Consider the following 9276-nt stretch of genomic DNA (forward strand, 5'->3'; position numbering starts at 1 on the left):
CAAACAAAACGTGATATACAGACATACATCTAATTTCAAACTTCGCCATGATAAACCGCCGGTAATGCCTTTTACATTTAAAGCGTGACAGATCAATGAAAAAACTACTTGAAACTTAAGCGTGAGCAACTGATAAACTGCTGTTTCACACTTCACTATATTAAACTGACGAAATTGTTTGCAATTAAAGTGTAACACATTAACAGAAATGCACTTTAAATGTAAACAGCGCAGATTGACGAAAATGCTATTTCAAACTGAAACTTGACAAAGAAATCAAAATATACTATCTATATATTAATGACGTAGTACTTTTAACGTACGTGTATAACGGTTTCCAGATTTTAAATTATCTGATCAGGAGATCCTATTTATTAAAAAGGAGGATAGAAGAGGATAACATACTACGAACATCAAAGTTGTATCTATATATAATTTAATGTTGTGTCTATATACAATATAATGTTGTATCTATATATAATTTAATGTTGTATCTATATATAGTTTAATGTATCTATATATAATTTAATGTTGTATCTATATATAATTTAATGGTGTATCTATATATAATTTAATGTTGTGTCTATATACAATTTAATGTTGTATCTATATATAATTTAATGTGGTATCTATATATAATTTAATGTTGTATCTATATATATTTTAATGTTGTATCTATATATAATTATATGTTGTATCTATATACAATTTAATGTTGTGTCTATATACAATTTAATGTTGTATCTATATACAATTTAATGTGGTATGTATATATAATTTAATGTTGTATCTATATATAATTTTATGTTGTATTTATATATATTTTAATGTTGTATCTATATATAATTATATGTTGTATCTATATACAATTTAATGTTGTGTCTAGATACAATTTAATGTTGTATCTATATATAATTTCATGTTGTATCTATATATAATTTAATGTTGTGTCTATATACAATTTAATGTTGTGTCTATATATAATTTACTGTTGTATCTATATATAATTTAATAGTGTGTCTATATACAATTTAATATTGTGTCTATATATAATTTAATGTTGTATCTATATATGATTTAATGTTGTATCTATATATAATTTAATGTTGTGTCTATATATAATTTAATGTTGTGTCCATATATAATTTAATGTTGTGTCTATATATAATTTAATGTTGTGTCTATATACAATTTAATGTTGTATCTATATATAATTTAATGTTGTATCTATATATAATTTAATGTTTTATCTATATATAATTTAATGTTGTATCTATATACAATTTCATGTTGTATCTATATACAATTAATGTTGTATCTATATATAATTTCATGTTGTATGTATATATAATTTAATGTATCTATATACATTAATGTTGTATCTATATACAGTTTCCTGTTGAATCTATATACAATTAATGTTGTATCTATATATAATTTAAAGTTGTATCTATATATAATTTAATGTTGTATCTATATATAATTTAATGTTGTATCTATATATAATTTAATGTTGTGTCTATATACAATTTAATGTTGTGTCTATATATAATTTAATGTTGTATTTATATATAATTTCATGTTGTATCTTTATATAATTTCAAGTTGTATCTATATACAATTAATGTTTTATCTATATATAATTTAATGTTGTATCTATATATAATTTAATGTTGTATCTATATACAATTCAATGTTGTGTCTATATACAATTTAATGTTGTATCTATATATAATTTAATGTTGTATCTATATATAATTTAATGTATCTATATATTATTTAATGTTGTATCTGTATATAATTTTATGTTGTATTTATATATAATTTAAAGTTGTATCTATATACAATTTCATGTATCTATATACAATTTCATGTTGTATCTATATATACTTTTATTTTGTATCTATATATAATTTCATGTTGTATCTATATATAATTTAATGTTGTATCTATATATAATTTCATGTTGTATGTATATACAATAAATGTTTTATCTATATATCATTTAATGCTGTATCTATATATAATTTAAAGTTGTATCTATATATATAATTTAATGTTGTATCTATATATAATTTAATCTTGTGTCTATATATAATTTAATGTTGTGTCTATATATAATTTAATGTTGTATCTATATATAATTCATGTTGTATCTATATATAATTTTCTGTTGTATTTATATATAATTTAAAGTTGTATCTATATACAATTAGATGTATCTATATACAATTTCATGTTGTATCTATATATAATTTAATGATGTATCTATATATAATTTAATGTTTTATCTATATATAATTTCATGTTGTATCTATATATAATTTAATGTTGTATCTATATATAATTTAATGTTGTATCTGTATACAATTAATGTTTTATCTATATATAATTTAATGTTGTATCTATATATAATTTAATGTTGTATCTATATATAATTTAATGTTGTATTTATATATAATTTAATGTTGTATCTATATACAATTAATGTTTTATCCATATATAATTTAATGTTGTGTCTATATACAATTTAATGTTGTATCTATATATAATTTCATGTTGTATCTATATATAATTTTATGTTTTATTTATATATAATTTAAAGTTGTATCTATATACAATTTAATGTATCTATATACAATTTCATGTTGTATCTATATATAATTTCATGTATCTATATATAATTTAATGTTGCATCTATATATAATTTAATGTTGCATATATATACAATTTAATTTTGTATCTATATACAATTTCATATTGTTCGTTTCATGTTATCACTTACTATCCTTCTTTTTAATAAATAGGATCTTCCGATCACCGAAGAACCTATGTGATATATATATATATATATATGTATATATATATATTATAACTAACTAACTAGCTCTACCTACGTATTGAGCACTTTTGAAGTAAATACTTAAGTTTTACGCATAATTTTATACTTTCGTATATTAATTTTATGTGAGTAAAGGAAGTAGTTATATATATATATATATATATATATATATATATATATATATATATATATATATATATATATATATATATATACGTTACTTTCATATGCAGCCCCAAAGTTTTTTTTTTCGTCTAACTAAGATTCAAGCGTAGTATCTCTTTTGTCTAAAGATGGTATAATGATATCGTGGATTTTTGTACACGTCGGGCGTCCATGCAATGGAAATATGTTACAAACTCCTATAAGGTTATTCGAGATGAACGATCTATATTCTAGCACTATATTAACAAGATTACTTAGATAAAAACTTTTTCCAGTTTCAACAAAAGGTCTACAAAAATATCGCGGGGTCTCTATTCACGCTGAACGTACACATACTCTCCAACAGAAATACATTACTTATAAAATATGCCGCTGTGGAATTTCTGCAGGTCCCGCTAGTTTTATATAACTATAACAAAGACAAGATTGATATTTCACAATAAAGCCAAGCGAACAAATATTCCCATGCATACTTCATGGCGCATCGAAGAAACAATGATAATTATTCATGAAGCATCACGTCTTTGGCTAGAGGTAGTTAGCAGCTTTAGGCGAGCACGATTTACAAGGAGGAAAAGATGTTCGCCGATCTTTTTGGTTATTCACTAACGCGCCCTGGGCTGTATAGCACAAATAGCGTTAAACATTAACTAGTGTATCTTCTATTGTCGATCTTGCTCATGTTTTATAGTCAATAATTGGAGAAAAATGCGCATTTCATTAAGAAACGGGTTCTTAACTGATACCAAGTTATTTGTAATACGAATAACAAATAGTGACAGTGCTTTTAGAACTAAAATGTTTTTGTCGGTTTGTAGAAGAAGCATTTTTTACCATTGCAAATTGTTATACATACCACAATGGTTTATTTATAGGTTGGGCAATGTGAACGGATGAGGTCCCAAGATTCAACCTCGTTCTGAGAAAAGGTGGGTTATGCCATACTCTGTGACCGGTGTCGAGGTTAAAAATTAACCCTTTCAGCATTATATGAAAAGTAAATAACCTCATGGAACTGATTAACTTTTTTCTTTTTTTACGAATTATAATTCTTTCAATTGTTTAATTTTTCAAAAATATTTTTATTATTTTAACTATTTAATTGTAAGAAAAATTCTAATTGTTCGAACCGTTGGATTAAAAAAATTCTAATTCTTTAAACTGTTTAATATGAAAAAAAATCTTACTTTTTCCCAAAGAAATTCTAATTATTTGAACTCTTTATTTTTTAAATTTCTTATTATTGGAACTGTTTAATTTAAAAAAATCTGCTTTGAACCGTTGAAATTAAAAAAAAATTCTAATTCTTTGTACTTTACTTAGGATAAGGGTTAAAAAAATTAAATTCTTTGAACTGTTGAATTAAAAAAAAAAAATTCTAAATTTTAATTTTACTCCTAATAATGATAAAAAAATAAATATTTAATAATTTCAACTTCAATTAAAATAAATATCCATATATATTCAAGTGGGTTTTTACGTTTGAGAAAATATATTCAAATTTAAGATGCGAAAAAATAGCCATTTTATAAATAAATATTTTGCGGTTTATAAAGAACTAGCATTTCAGCCCGGCGTTGCCCGGGTGTTTGGAGATGTGTATTGAGCAAAAATAATAAAAAAAAGTGGTAGTAGGGAAGTAGGCTCGAACCTTTATGATCATAAAGGCAAGATTTACACACACATCAATGGGGTAGCAATGGTGTCCGTATTGGGATCAACCTTTAGCAACTTTTGTACGTCCAACCTGGAGAATAAATATTTAATACTATTAAAAAACCGTTTGTTTACGTTAGGTATGTCGACGATATTTTTTATTCTTGTTGACAATGATAACGTAATAGAGAAACTAAAAGATCATTTTCAAACAAACTCCGTACTTGGAGTAATCAAATTCAAACAATAGTCTTCCATTTCTAGATGTTCTCATAGACTCCAGTAAAGATTAATTCATCACTTCTCCGTATAAACAGTTTATTGCAACCAATTTGTGTATCTTAAACTTCAAAATTGAATGCCCCTACTGATACAAGACCGCAATTATATATAAAAAAAACCTTAATAATCGAGCCAAATTGATCTCCTCAAATAAAAAAAAAAATTCTACAGTGAATTAAAGAATATTAAACAGTATGTATGTGAATGACTCTCTCTCTCTCTCTCTCTCTCTCTATATATATATATATATATATATATATATATATAAAATTTCAGTATCAAGAATGTAATTGTCTAGTTTAGATGCTTGAAAATACCATAAGGTTGAAATAAATTATTGCATCGACAATTATGTAATTTCCGTGTTATATTTTTATGTTATTGCTCTGTTTACCACATTGAGCTCTCATACCCGGATTTCCTCCTGGAATTATTCCATTAGAACACTATATATATATATATATATATATATATATATATATATATATATATATATATATATATATATAGTTTCGCAGCTCATCAGTACGGCTAGACAGGTAACTACATCAAGCCAGGATTGAAATCCGACCACCTGTACGACAGTCCAAGCTCCTAACCATTACGCAATCGGCGGCTGTTGTGTTAGTCGTGAGTTTAACGATGTTTTGACATCTGCCGAAATACCTAAGCTCGATTTGTTTACACAAAGAGCATCGCTTTATACGCTAATGGTAATTCGTGTATCACTTCTCAATACGCTCAACTCAATACGAGGAGCATTATAGTCATCCACATAGTAGAAATGCATCGTATTTCAGTGATAAGGGGGAAAAAATGCGGCGTAAATTTTTTTTCATCCAGCTTTTTTTTTAATATTCTTTTTGTCATTTATAATGTTTTTTATTATGATGGTCACATAAATAGCAAACATGTGGACCGAGTTATCTCCCCTTATTGCTTACTCCCCGCAGATTTACTTTTTGTTCTGATTTATAAAATAAAATTAATGTTTATTTTGTCGTAAAACTCTGAATAATAACTCCGCATTTACGAAACTCTAGGTCATAGTGTCATTGCTGTCTTTAAGTCTTACTCCAACTGCCACGAACTTACGCAATTGCTTGTCCGTTTGTGATATCATCATGTTCCTATTTACAATGTCTCCTCACGGGACAGAGTTAGACACCATGGTCGTTTTTTAATGTGGAGAACAGGAACAAAAATAAAAATTGTCTCAGTCGTGAAGGATTTCTCCTTCACTGACAGAGAACAAGAAATTGAAGTGCAGCATCTGAAGAACAGATGGTATTTATTTGCTCCCCCACCGAGCAAATTAGGCACAGGGCCAATTTTTAATGTGAGGAGTGATGGGAGGGGGAAGGGAAAAAGGGGACCAGCTCCCGAGAGGTGGGAAATGGGAGCTGGTTAAAGGTCAGGTATGTGGGGTTGCCCCCACATCTGGTCTTTGCTTGGAGTATCTGCTGGAACAGATACTACACTTTGATCTGGACCGAAGGCGAACCTTTTTTTTTCGAGAAAGCACTGTTAACATTTGGTTTGAGTAGTCCAATAGTACTACTTAGATGAAAACAGTTAAATCTTCAGAAATTGTTTTCAAAAGTTTTCAGTAAAACCCTTGGTGTCGTGTGATTTAATAACACTAAAATAGTAATTATAACTTTTCATGTCCCATACGATCTTCATAGATTAAAAATCATTCTTTGAACGGCTATGTTTTTTTAAAATGTTTATTTATTTATTTTTTTTGCTCGTATTTTTAAATTAAAAAGGTTTAAATTTGTGACGAATATTTTCTTCGCGTGTTTAGTTCGTGATCGTTTGTGCACGTTATTTTACGTTTTATGCTTTTTTACCCCAACCATCATTGTAAGTCTCCCGTGCTGTGTTCAACTCATTGAGAGCACGCACGACCCTTAAAAGTTACAAATTAGTTTCGAGGAAAGAAAATTCAATTAGAAAGAAACATGTTTTTTTTTTATTAGAAAAGTTACACAATGGTAAAAAAAAAACGAATACTACACATAAAATCAATAAGACTCGAATTTAAAATACTTGTTCTGTCGCATAAGAATAAAGAGAAAAGGTTAATAGTACTACTGCTTGTCTAATTACCACTTCTCATGCCGAAAGCAATAAACAATAGTGAGGGGACGATTCTTATATTTTTCTCAATGCGGAAGCAATCACCGATTCTGTTTTAAATTTCTGATCCCAATACAATAATCGTTTTCACATTTTAAAATAGAGTAATCGTCTAAAAATGACTAACTACATTGAAAGGCGGAAAGTCCTCGTTTACTTTTAAATGTAGATATAATTTTCATTTTGATTTGACAAACATCATGTTTTTCCTTTTTTGTATCATATGTATTTTGTGTCATATGTTTTTTGTGTGATATGTTTTTTGTGTGATATGTTTTTTGTGTCATATGTTTTTTGTGTCATGTTTTTTGTATCATGTTTTTTTGTGTCATATGTTTTTGTATCATATGCTTTTTGTGTCATATGTTTTTGTATCATATGTATTTTGTGTCATATGTTTTTTGTATCATATGTTTTTTGTGTCATATGTTTTTTGTATCATATCCAGGATTTTGGTGATTTTTTTCATCTATAATTTTTACTTGTAGTATTTTTCTATTCATCTAATCGTTCCATTTATAGCTTTGTCATTTTGGCGTTATATTTAACTAGATTCATAATTATGATCTATAGGCTTTAGTTTTACGGGTAATTAAGCAAATAGGTATCTATTATTGTATCATTAGTACTAGCAATAGACGGTTAAGTTTTAAACAACACTAAGAAAAAATGAAAAGAATCGTTTTTAGAATCGGAAATTATGCTAAATTTCCCAAAAAAAGATACGATTTATTAAATTGCCAAATAATACAATAAATACACGATACAAAAAAAATCTACCTTTTAAAAACCTGCAGACAGCAGGATAAATGTTTCACATGGAAAAAATGCTACTTGTACAAAAAAGAGCATATATAAACACAAATTTTTCGAATGTTTTCGATTGATAAATGCGAAAGAATAGATTCCTCCGCAGAGCAGCAAAGGGCATTCAGTTATATTTTGGCATATCTCACGGAATCGATATGATCTCTTGCAATCTGATTTTTTAAAATTAGATTTCATGAACCCTTTAACAAGCAGATTTAGCTCGGGGAATGTTTGACAAGATTTTGCTACAAGGAAAACTAGATATCCTTGTGGGCGACAGAAGAAGCTGCTGCTCACAGATTTTTTAATAAACACATTTAGAATTGCTCTCAAGTTATCAGAAATGTTTTTTTCTCTTAGAAAAATTAAATCTATATATCAATAAAAGTGAAATTGTCTGTGTGTGTAAATTTCCTTACCAAACTACTCTGTCAATTTTCAGTCTAGACTAGAGATTTGACATAAGGGGTATTGAGATTTGGGAACATCTTTTTAATCAGTTTTCGGCCAGAAATTTGGCTGTCAAGGGATCAAAGTTCAACGATTTGAGCTTTGAACACTTTATTAAACTCCTCCGACAATTTTGAGTCTAAACACTTGCAATTTTAGATTTATGTTCCTTCGACATGGATCATACGTTTTAATTTGCTTTGACCCTAAAACAATAAGTGTTAATAGGTCAAAATTGGAGTTAAATTTTAAAAAAAATTGACCTCTCACAAAATTTTGATCTAAACATTTGAAATTTTACATAAAGTGTATTCAGACACAGGGCGAACTTTTAAATCGGTTTTTGACCGGGAATTTAGCTTCCAAGGGGTAAAAGTTTTTAAAAAATTGGTCTTTGCTATCTCTTGCAAATTTTGGGTACAAACATTTGAAATTTTATATAAAGGGTACTGCGACATGAAGGAAGCTTTTTCATCAGTTTTTGAGTGAAAATTAGGTGTCAAGAGGACAAAGTTGAAAGAGTTGACCTTTGCAGACTCTAACAAACTCCTCCGCCAATTTGGGTCTAAACACTTAAAATTTTAGATGTAGGCTACCCAGACAGGAGTCGAAATTTTCAATATATATATATATATGCATATTGACATAAAGTTATGAACAGTACATAGGGCCGGAGCAAAGCTGGGCCGAACTGCTAGTGTATATTAAAAATAAACAGAAAATTATATAGAAATTGACATATATTGACTCATTTTGCGTCCTTACGGTATCTTTTTTTGGTGATTAATAGAATAGTTTATCGATAAGTCACAAATGTACTCGAAAGCTGCTTTCAGAACTGCCAGCAACCACTGTAAAAGAGTAATAAAAATGCAAGAGAGCTATATGCCCCGTCTGTTAAATCCAAGGTAGCTGATAAGCGGTAT

The sequence above is a fragment of the Euprymna scolopes genome, chromosome 33, assembly GCF_053919585.1.
Source record: "Euprymna scolopes isolate OS-2025 chromosome 33, ASM5391958v1, whole genome shotgun sequence".
Classification (NCBI taxonomy): Eukaryota; Metazoa; Mollusca; class Cephalopoda; order Sepiida; family Sepiolidae; genus Euprymna; species Euprymna scolopes.